Here is an 11,568-nt window from a genome sequence, read left to right as displayed (position 1 = left end):
ACGTTTTAATTTTTTAGCATGTCTTTTTGAATGAGTCTGCCTATGACTGGGGAATCTACAAAAGTTTAAACATGAAGATCTGACTGAAGAACACTAGCATTCTTTGATTAAGCATCCTTTCAGGCTAAAAATAGACAGTGTCACCTCTTCAGATTGGTGCCAGCAAAATAAGCAGAAGCCTTGCTCTTTTTCTGAGTTGAGAGTAAACTTAAGTGTGTGGTTTTTCTGGTCTTCCAAGCTAAACTGAGACATAATAGATTAGCATCAATAAAGACACTGTTGTTCACAGAAAAAAAAAAATGCTTGTTCACAGAAAAATTAGGGGCAAAATAACCACCCCAGCGATGGCCTGAGGTTGAATGTACACAACTCTTTTTATAATAATATTGAAAATCATTGTTAATATTGGAAACCATAACATTGATTATATTATCTGCCTGCATCTAGTGTCTAGAACACTATGAAAAGTCACTCATCCATGTACCCAATTTATTAGCCCCAGATATATTCCGGGCACAGTGCTAGTGTCTGGAGATAGACATAGATATAAATGAGATATTGTCCCTGCCTTTTGGGGCCTTGTCAGTTTATTTTTGTTGTACAATAAATAGTGTATGCTATGTACCTGTCACTAGCCTAAGTGCTTTACATATATTAACTCATTTAATCATCAAAACAACCATAGGCAATAGTTACATTTGTACCCCCAATTTACAGATGAGGAAACTGAGGCACATATAAATCAACATGCCCGAGGGCACATGCCTAGCATATCAGCAAACCCAGGATTTAAACCTAGGCAATCTAGTTCCAGAGACCCTACTGTTTGTTACCCACTGCTTCTGAGCTAATTGAAAAATAAGCCTTTAACTATTTTCAACTTAATTGCTAGTGACATCAAAGAGCCTAGAAATGCTGGCTTCTGCAATATTCAGATCAATGATTGGGCAAAACTATAAGAGACATGCTAGTTCAATCTGTAAAGGAACAAAACAGAAGAGAGCCAGAGTCTAAGGGCCACCAAAAAGCCAAAACAAAATGCAATTTAATGGGGATAAACATGAGACATTCTTAAATGCAATAAATCCCTCGGTACAAGCCCTAGATGACTGAGATCTGACTCCATGGTATGGGGGCTCCTCCAGGGGGTAGACAGTGGTTTAAAACCAGTCCTATGACATGGTAGACAGTGCTGATCACAAGACTTCTCTGAGTATTTCATGTGTTTCTGGATGCTTCATAAGAGACTCTGGCAAACCGAGGACAACTCAGGAAAACAAAACCTCAGTCCATGTCCTATGGGGAACTGTGGAGTTTAGTCAATAAAATAAAACATGGCTTGAGGGGGTGGGCAAGAATGAAAGTTATCTTCCAATAATTAAATGTCTGCCCTATGGTACAGGGGTGAGGTTGTACTGTTCAGTTTTATTGCTTCTAAGGACAGACCTCAGCTCTAAAGAAAAATGCTCCAAGACACAGGTTTTGGTTTCCATAGAAGGAACAAAGCTTTCTAAGGAAGAAGCTCCCAATATGGTAGGTAGCCTTGGGGAGAGGGAGGGCTCCCTCTGGCCAGCCTATCTGGCAGCCTTCACCCAGACCGTCACACGTTTACATTACCTGCCTTGAACTTACAACTCCCAAGAAAGCTGAATCAGCGTCTGTCTGCCCATCTGCCCATCTCCAGACTCTGGCTTCTGTGGGAAGTTGACCAGTGTTCTCCAAGTTTCCTTCCAAGGGAAGCCTTCCATGACTTCTTGTTTCCATTTTGGAGCCTTGAATTCCACAACATTTTTTAAAACCGGTTATCCCTGTTTCATAGATATATCAGAGGGCCGAGTAGCCAACCGAATTAGAAGCAGATAATATCTCCCCCTCACACCTAGATTCCTGCTCACATCTGAATAACTACTTCTATACAACCAGCCTCAGCATTGTTACACAGCAACTTAGTCCTAACCTTATTCTAGAAAATTGGTCTGGTCCCTAGTGGCCACTATGTCATTTAGCTGAGAGCTTACTATCATTTCTAAGTTAATTTGTGAGTTAATTGTAAATGTCAGGAAGCTCTGACACTGCAGAAAATAGTAAATTATTGAGATAGACCAGGGTCAGGAGGATTCAAAATTGAATAAAGTTGGTTGTTGATCAGTTTTGATCAAAAAAGGACATTGACTGGAGTTCCTGTGGTGGCTCGGCTGGTTACAAATCCGACTAGTCTCCTTGAGGATGCTGGTATCCTGAGGATGCAGGTTTGATCTCTGGCCTCCCTCAGTGGTTTAAGGCTCCAGTGTTGCCATGAGCTGTGGTGTAGGTCACAGATGTTGCTATGGCTTCGGCATAGGCCAGCGGCTGAGGCTGCAATTCAACCTCTAGACTAGGAACTTCTATATAACACAGGTGTGGCCCTAAAAAATAAAAAAGGAAAGAAAGAAAAAGAAAAGTACATTGACATCTAAAAAGGACTGGAATGTCGTCAAATATGAGTTGCCTCATAAGTGGACACTGGATTACTGGGTGAAAAATATTTTCCCACCCCAAGATTCCCATAAATACTCCACAATCACAACCGCAATCACATTTCATCTAAGTGACTCTTAAACCTATAAAATTTTTAAAAAGAAGAACTTAGTCCCTGCCTGTGGATATGTCCATTTTGATGGTCTGAATATGGTATTGTAAATTATAAAACTCCAAACATGTGCATTACAGCTAGTGGTAAAATACTCGTCTTTCCCATACCACTGCGCTTCTGCTTCAGGAATAGATGCCTCCCATTTCTTCTTCTTGTCTGACCTCCATGGTTTCTCTTCCCCCTGGCAAGGTCAAGCCCTTAACATCAGGACTATGTTAAAAGAAAGATGCATATTTCCCCCAAACTTCTGGAATAATCAGGGTTACACAAAGTGGGGACTGGTCCTCCTTAGTAAAGGGAGAAAACAAAATCTCAGTCCAAAATGTTTCCAACCCCTATTAGTCTCCAAATTTTTGGTCTAATGATGCTTTTTTTTTTCCCTCACAATAGCAGTATTTACTATGATCTATGTCTATCCATTCCCAGCAGTACAGTCCTCAAGGACTCCACTGTCTCCCATTTTTTGCTGATTAATCCACAGCATCTTAGAAAATGGAGTCAAAGTGGAATGCCATGGTAATTAAGCAAAGGATTCAGAGAGCCTCTATTTTTTAACTTCTCTTGCAAAAATCATTTTTGAGGAGTGGCAAACTGAAAACCCACCTCCTGACACAGCACGCACAGTCAATTAGATCCCTCCCTGAGTGATGAAATGCTTTCCTTCCTGAGAATCCACGTCAAACATCTTACCTGGAAGACAGTTGTCTTCAGCTCACCACTCAGTGCTGGTTTAAGGCGAGTAACAACAGGGCTTTCCTAGCTGCTTTTCTCAACCCTGGGACACACAGGTCAAAAGAGAAGGCAACGTTAGGCAGAAATTTCTGTAATTTACAATCTCCAGCTTGCCGGCCAAAGCCAAACGGCTCTCGGATACAACGTGTAAACAGGGCATTGCTGCCCTTCATCTGGGTAATTGGTCCCAAATGCTGTTACCACTTTTTAGATCAAATGCTTTACATACTTTTTAAAGAACCTGGAACTTTTCTCCTTTGGCAGGGAAAAGTTTGGAGTGTAACTCAGCCTTTTCATCAGCACTAAGACTCCTATAAACAGCCAGGTGATTTCATGTGGGGGCCTGTAAACACAGGAGGCTGGGGGCCTGCTTCACGAGTTCCCGTCAGTGTTTGCATGTTCATCCATCTATCGTTGGCTCCCCCTCCGAGCCAAATTTTTTCAGCGTGTTTATTTAACATGCACAGCTTCTGCAAGAACTGAGCAGACAGGCCACCTCCTAGGGGTTGCCAGCCAGTTACCAGAAGCCGGGCGATGTCCCATTCTAGCAGAACATGTTCTTATCGGTACGTGCCTTGAGCGTGATGCACCACAGTGAATTTGGCCTAAAACCAGTTGTTTTGTGACATCATCTTCTGGGTGAAGTCCTGGGGATGCTGTGAGAGAAAACAGTGTGGCTTCTGGGAGGAGACTAGGCTTGGGATGACGCAGGGGGACTCCAGGGTGCATGACCCTGAGCAGGAAACACAACCTCCCTGAGCCTCGGTTTTCATATCTGTAAAATTGAGCTAGTAATAGAATCCTTGCAACCTCATCATGAGAATTAAATGAGAAAGTGAATATAAAGGTTTGGGAGGGATTTGTTCCTGACGATTCATCAGGTTAAGGATCTAACGTTGTCAGTGTTGTGTCTTGGGTTCAATCCATGACCTAGGAACTTCCATGAGCCATGGCTGAGGCCAAAAATTGAGTAAATAAAAAATAAAAGTTATGGAGCATTCCGCATACTATTATCATATAAAGCATTTTTAAAACTATGTAAACTAGGAGGTCCCATCATGGCTCAGTGGAACCAAATCTGACTAGCATCCATGAGGACACAGGTTCAATTCCTGGCCTTGCTCAGTGGGTTAAGGATCCGGCGTTGCTGTGGGCTGTGGTATAGTCTCTGGCTGTGGTGTAGTCACAGACGCTGTAGTCACAGATGTGGCTCGGATCTGACGTTGCTGTGGCTGTGGTGTAGGCCGGCAGCTACAGCTCTGATTCAGCCCTTAGCCTGGGAACTTTCATATGCCATGGGTGTGGCCCTAAAAAGCAAAAAAAAAAAAATGTAAACTATAGATAGATAGATAGATAGATAGATAGATAGATAGATAGATAGATAGATGGATATACACCTTTCTGCTTCAACCTATACCAGGCAGGGAATACATTTCCCCCTGCCTTTGAAGTCTCTCATTTGGGCTCCAGTATTCCAAGAAAATATAGCTTTCATCATGGGTTTTGCAAGACACTGACAAAATCTGTTCCTTTATTTTGTTTTTCTCTCATACGTTCCTCTTTACCTATTTCCAATATCCCCAGTGACATTTGTAGGCCTTCATTTCTCTTCAAAATGTTTCTAGAATGCTCTTGAGTTCTATATTAACTATGGCTTCTCCAAGTTTTCCTTATTTAGTTCTTTTGATCTTTCATTCAAAGTCAGGCTCTCTCCTTGTCATTTTTCTACTTTTTTTCCCCTTTGCATTCCACTCCACTCCTTTGGCTCTATCTCCTTGGCATTAAGGTAGTCTACATATGCAATATTCCAAGTGGAAGCTCAGCAGCAAAGACTTCAGGGAGATTTGGGACTTCGACTCCTTTCCCACGTCTGGGATAAGAAGATTAGACAAGAATGAGCTTTCTCGGCCTTGGCTTCTGCCATTACATTTCCTACTGGTCTCAGTTGTTAAAAATGGGAAATATTGCTCCCACGCATGGTCTGTAGCAGTTTGTTTTCCAAACAACATTGCAATTCTATTTCCTCCAGGGAGGCCATATAGCATTGTGCTTAAGTACAGAGATTCCAGAAGTAGACAATCTGGGCTTCAGACCCCTTTTAGGAGCAGTGTAACCTTGGGCAAGCTATGTAATTTCCCTGTGCCTAGTCTTTCTTATCTGCCAAATGGTGATAACAGTGTTTGTCTGGTACTGTTACAGTAAACTAAGTTGAGTTAACACATGCAAAATGTTTCAGACTGTGCCTGATTACAGTAAGCACTCAAGAAATGTTGGTCAACAATATTTCATTTAGATTCTCCTTTTTAAAAAGTCCTATATGTATTTAACTGTCGGTTTCCCCTCTGGTCTCTCATATGTGGCCACATTTCCACATATATAATTGACAATTTGTTTCACATACTGTTCTTCCCTACTTCAGAACATTACAGGAAGTGTGAAATAAAATAGGACAAAACTGCAATTCCGAAAACATCTAGATTTCTTCCCCAGTCACCATCTAGTCATCATTACCTAAAGTGGGATGAAAGTTTTATTAGGAACCCAAAACACAACTGGCATTTACCCAAAAGTTAGTGAGTCTGGGTTAGCTTTAGGAAAACCTGGTTTGAATTTTAGGTGAACCTCGTCTCTACTCTCAAATGCCTAAAGAGGATTTATAGTTTCAGGTGGATACCAAATGAAATTTGGTAAGTTCATCTGAGTTTTACTTTGGGTTTGTCATTTGAATGAACTCAAATTTCATGCAGTCTTAATCTTTATATTTATGGGTTTTCTGCCATTTTCACCTCAGTTGATAAAAAAACGTTTTTAAATAAAAATTGAGACACACTGTGCAATAATTAAGCAAACTGCAATATTCTTGACACTGTCTCAATAATAAATGTAAAGAAAATATAGTTTTGGTAATATATGCTTTAATGAGTCAAGCTATTTTTGCAAATATTCTCCTTTATTTCATACTGTGTTTATTAGCCATGAAATTCCAAATGGACCAGATAATGATTAACAAAATTATCTATTTCTGTCAACATTTAAAGACCTGCACTGCATCATTTTTTGATCCCTGGCTCAGTTAAATCATGACTTTAAAATCAAATTTATGTGATGTAAACGCTGCATTTTTACATTTTTACCCCCCCCTCCCCCAGAAGTCAGAAGTCCAGACTTTAAACTAGCTAATTTCCTCAAATTATATGCTAGAGGTTTGGGGAGATTTAAGGATAGATCTTTTATGTCAAAATGATAGGTTCACAGTTTGTGATTGATGATCTTGTACATAGGGGTCTTTGGGATGAGAAGATTAGGCAAAAGTGAGCTTAGAGAAATTTCTAAATCCTACATTTGCAGAGATATGGGTAACATGCTTCCAGTTTCTGTTTATTGTAAGACAAAGTAATCTTAAATAACATACACCTTGAGATTAATATATCAGTGAGCTCTGAAAAGAGGATTTGCCTAAAAGTGCATTTTTCACTCCAGTAGTTAAATAGAAGCTTTCTAGTTACATTACTTTGAATACTTACTTTTTAATTGAACTAAACAAAGTTATTCTGGGATTTTAAAAAAATGTTTTGCCCTTAAGAAATGTGTATTAGATAAAAAAAAAAAAAACTCCCCCAAATACTACTGCACCTTTTCATAAATTAACCACACCTTATATTATTTTAAAAATTAAAACCTGAAAACACACAAAAAAGTCATCTTTTTTTGTTGTTGTTGTTCTAATCTGTAGTCCCCAAATGACTGGCCATAAAAATAAACTTTACAACATCTTTGAGAATCCCAAAGAAGCCTGGTCAAGATATTTTTGGCTAGAAAAGAAAGCAATTTTGATATTCAAAAATTTGGCTTTTCTTAGTCAATCCCCCAAAGGGAAAAAAAAATCGGCTAATCTTAGAAGGATGGTAAATTTCAGTGATTCTGTAATCCAAATTGGTCCTCAGTCATGTTTTGAAATATGATTGAAGAGTAAAGACTGGGAAAAGACATAGAAAGTTTCAAAAATAACTCCAAATAAAAAAACTGAGCATTTCTTTAAGAGGCTTTTCCGTTTCTAAATTAGAGGATGAACCGCATCTAACTGGAAAATAGCAAAGTTTGTGCTGGCACGCCCACTTCACAGTAATCCCCCTCACTCCCCCCAAAAAAATCCACCTAACGCATTCTATTACTGGATCATTTAAAACATCAGATTTTTGTCGATCAAATAGTCCAGGTATCATCCGAGACAGCAATCCGGCTAAATCCGAATACATCTATACACAGGCTCTAACACACATACAGCAAACAACTGGCCATGCACGCACGCTGGCACACGCATGCGCACACACAAACATACACACGAAACCTGAGCAGGCTTTGCTCTGGGTCCTTAATAACTCCGGCATATTGTAAGCCCTGGAAAGAATTTTAATCTACATGGTTTGAAAATAGGGACCTTTTAAATATGCTGCATACAATTTGTGATGGTCATCTCTAAAATGCTGCTCCATTATCCTTTTCCATTTGGAATGAATGAGGCTAATTAATTTCAGGCCATACTTGATGAGGTCAGCACCATACGAGGGGTGCGTGCTAGACATTGCTAATCTCTTTCAGCTGAGAGTGATGAATTAAAGATGAAGCATGCCTTTGCAGGCCTAATTTAGAATGTATATCAAAAAAAAAAAAAAAACCTACAGCCAATAATACTATACCCTACAACAAAGGAAAACTTGTTCACTCAGGCTCCCTGAGTTGTGTTAATTTTAAAGACATTTTCAGTCCTCTTCAGAATCCCAGCTGTGGATGGGTGAACCATATCAAGAAAATCAAGCCATCTCTCACACATGGCCATGTGGACAAAAGTGAGATTAAAGGAAAGAAAGAAAGAAAACAGAAACAAAATACAATCATTGGGGTTCCAGCCTTTGTGTATTAAAATTCTACCTACACATTAGGCTTTTTTTTTTTTTTTTTTCCACAGCTACCACATGGACAAAGATCCCAAATTAGCAATACCTGTATTCACGCAATGACCACCCAGCTCTGCTGGGACATTTCAAAGCCACATGCTAAATGAGGCAGCCTGTTGTTTTTAAAGCAGATATCTTAATGAGGCTTATTAGGTTTTTCCATGTCTCTATTTTGAAAGCCAATAGAGATTGACCAGGTAGATAATGTGATACCTTTTATTAAGCCAAGAAAGAAATTGTAATACAGATGCCTCCAGGCCAAAATGTTCTTATGAAAGTTAATGTTAAGCCAACTTCCCAAGTTGTGAAAAGGGAGGAACTTGCTGATCTAAACTCTAAAGAGAAGAAGGAATTAGTCATAATTTCTCAAAGATAACTACTACAAGTCCCTGAGGGTGGCAAGAAAGATGGCTTGGCCCAGAGTCTAGAGAATCCACCTGGCAAAAAATATTTTCAGCGTACCTAGCTAGAGAAATCCTGACATTCTAAATGGGCCAACATTTCCAAGTGGTGGCCACAGTAGCTCCTGCCTCTGTATCCCAGTAGTCCTCATTAGAAAAAAGCTGCTTCGAATTAGGTCCAATCTACATGCTGAATCAATCTTTCATCCCTTTGATTGCTTCTGAAAATATTTATATTTCTTAATAATGCACATTTTGTCTTGCAACTTCTGATTAAACCCAGACGGGGTTTCCCAAAGCAGCCAATGTATGTGGAAGGGTGATTTGGGACAGGAAAAGGAAGATAAAAAACACAGGTTTTTCCCATTGGGGAACCATTAGAGAATATAAATCTAGCAATTTTGGTTATGTAAGCATCAGAGGAGAGTTGTAATAAATACAGATTGGAATATTATAGTGACCTAATGGAGATTACAGAATATTTTTATTATTGTGTGATTCTTCGTGGTAGCTTCAGCTATTCGGCTGGTTAGCTTAATAAATTTTATGAAAAATTACTGTAGGAGAGATTTAGGAAGAGTTCATATTACAACCAATAATAACCCACACAAGGTATCATATCAAAAAATAGAGAAATTGTTATAACAGAGGCATGACCAGACCAACTAAAGTATGTGTTTGTGTTGAATAAGGAGCATGGTGGTTGGGGTGATACTGGGGGAGGATGGATTCTTGGTTTGTGGTCCAAGAGAAAAGGGGCTTATTTTTTTTTTAGGACTGATAGGTTTGTTTTTTCTTTTTTTATTAAAGTATGGTTGATTTACAATGTTTTTTCAGTTTCTATTGTACAGCAAAGTGACCCAATCATGCACAGTTCCCTGGGCTGTACAGTACGGCCCCATGGCCCATCCATTCCAAATATAACAATTTGCATCCAAAAATCCCAAACTGCCTATCCATCCCACTCCGCACCCCCTCCCCAGGAACCACAGGTCTCCTCTCTTTGGCCGTGATCTGTTTCTGTTTTGTAGATAGGATCATCCATGCCATATTTGGTTTACTTTCAACCCTGTCACCAATCGGCTAGGAGAGCTTAGAGAAATCACCCAGCTTCTCCATACCTCAGGTTTTCCTTCTTGTTTTCATTTGGGAAATAAAGGAGATAAAGTTTTCCTTTCAAGTCTTAAATCCTATGGTTTTCTAGAGGCCCATCATTGTCTTTTTTTTTTTTTTTTTTTTTCTTTTTGCCATTTCTTGGGCCGCTCCCGTGGCATATGGAGGTTCCCGGGCTAGGGGTCGAATCGGAGCTGCAGCTGCCAGCCTACACCAGAGCCACAGCAACGAGGGATCCGAGCCGCGTCTGAGACCTACACCACAGCTCACGGCAACGCCGGAACCCTGACCCACTGAGCAAGGGCAGGGATCGAACCCTCAACCTCAGGGTTCCTAGTCAGATTCGTTAACCACTGTGCCACGACGGGAACTCCCCATCATTGTTTTAAGTATTCAGTGTTCTCTGGAAGCAGAGAGGAAGAAGGCAGACCTCAACCAATGCTGCGCGTCTCCAGTGCCAGTCTCTGAGAGAGGGAAACCATGCCTCTCTCAAAGTGCCCAGCATGTCACTTGTCCCTGCTCACCTTCTCAGATATGGCTGTCACTTCTTGGTGCCTCATTTCTTCCCTCTTAGAGACCATGACAGAACGAAGCCCCCAAAAGCAATGCCCATTGTTTCGTTTTGACTCAACTGTCCCATTTTAGAGAGGAAGGAAATAAAGGCCCAAGAAGTAGAAGTCACATCCTTAGTAAGTGGTAAAGCTAGAATTGAAACCCAGGTCTCATTTCCAAACCAGGATCTGTTCTACTATGACATACTGCCTCGGAGTCTGAAGGATTGTTAGATTCCAAAAACAAGTGGAATTTCTTGTGGCCACAGTGCAAGTGAAAACTCCTTGCAACTGGAAACAGGAACATAGGATAGGGCAGTGACTTTGAACGTAGACTCTCGATTTCAATAATGTATCCCCAGCTTACTAGCAATGTGAGTTTCAAGCAAGTCCCTGAGCTCCATAAGCCTCAGTTTGCTTTTTATTTTCCCTTGGTTAATGGAAATAACAATCTCTACCTCAGAATTGTATAGAGATTAAATATACACATGTATGTTTACCATAGTGCTGGTATATAGTAAATGCTGATGCTATTAATAGCACCATCATCTTTTTTATTCACATAGTGAAAAAAACCCTGGAAGCTCCTAGAAAACCTAGGTATGACTTCTGATTCTGCTCCTATTAGCCCCATGGCTTCAGATAAGTCTCTGAGCCCCAGTTTACTGATCAGAAAAATGGGAATTTAAAATATCAACCTTGTGGGATTTCAGGAAAAATCAAGTGAGTTATGCATGTGAAGTTAACTTTTTTTTCTTTTTAGGGGTGCACCTGTGGCATTTGGAGGCTCCCAGGCTAGGGGTCAAATTGGAGCAGCAATTGCCATCCTATGCCACAGTTGCAGCAATGCAGGATCTGAGCCACATCTGTGACCTGCACCACAGCTCATGGCCGGATCCGTAACCCACTAAGTTAGGCCAGGGATCGAACCCACATCCTCGTGGATACTAGTCAGATTTGTGACCACTGAGCCACAACAGGAACTCCAGGATAACTTTTTAAGCAGGTGGGAGACCTATAAAAATACGTGGGTTGATGGTTTTATTAAAACATTATTATTCCTAAGTCAGAATGCCTCTGGATACTTGGAGCTGGTTAACAGATGATAAAAGGGATAACGCCACTCAAATAAACAAAATTTCTCAAATAAATCACCTTAGAAATGAGATACAAGCAACACCATG

At 40.3% G+C, this 11,568-nt stretch overlaps 1 long non-coding RNA gene across 33 annotated transcripts in view; it reads right to left on the bottom strand.

The window, feature by feature from the left end:
• The window catches only part of LOC102160410 (uncharacterized), a 164,867-nt gene that overhangs the window by 140,496 nt on the left and 12,803 nt on the right, over nucleotides 1–11,568 (bottom strand). For 6 of the 33 annotated variants that reach the window (XR_014809287.1, XR_014809273.1, XR_014809277.1 and 3 more), the window contains 3 exons: nucleotides 3,323–3,407; nucleotides 2,740–2,813; nucleotides 1,618–1,772 (listed from right to left, as the gene is read on the bottom strand). The exons of 2 other annotated variants lie outside the window; for them this stretch is intronic. This is a non-coding gene — a long non-coding RNA (uncharacterized LOC102160410). Of the gene's footprint in view, nucleotides 1–23; nucleotides 2,406–2,636; nucleotides 2,814–3,322; nucleotides 3,408–11,568 lie in introns of those variants that run through there. 25 more of the 33 variants (XR_014809271.1, XR_014809283.1, XR_014809281.1 and 22 more) reach the window with 13 other exon arrangements.

The sequence above is a fragment of the Sus scrofa genome, chromosome 7 (genome assembly GCF_054392235.1).
Source record: "Sus scrofa isolate SSC_HxYL_T2T_F1_AM1 chromosome 7, Sscrofa_HxYL_maternal_Yorkshire_Landrace_v2.0, whole genome shotgun sequence".
Lineage (NCBI taxonomy): Eukaryota > Metazoa > Chordata > Mammalia > Artiodactyla > Suidae > Sus > Sus scrofa.
This window is presented reverse-complemented; position numbering and strand designations above follow the sequence as displayed.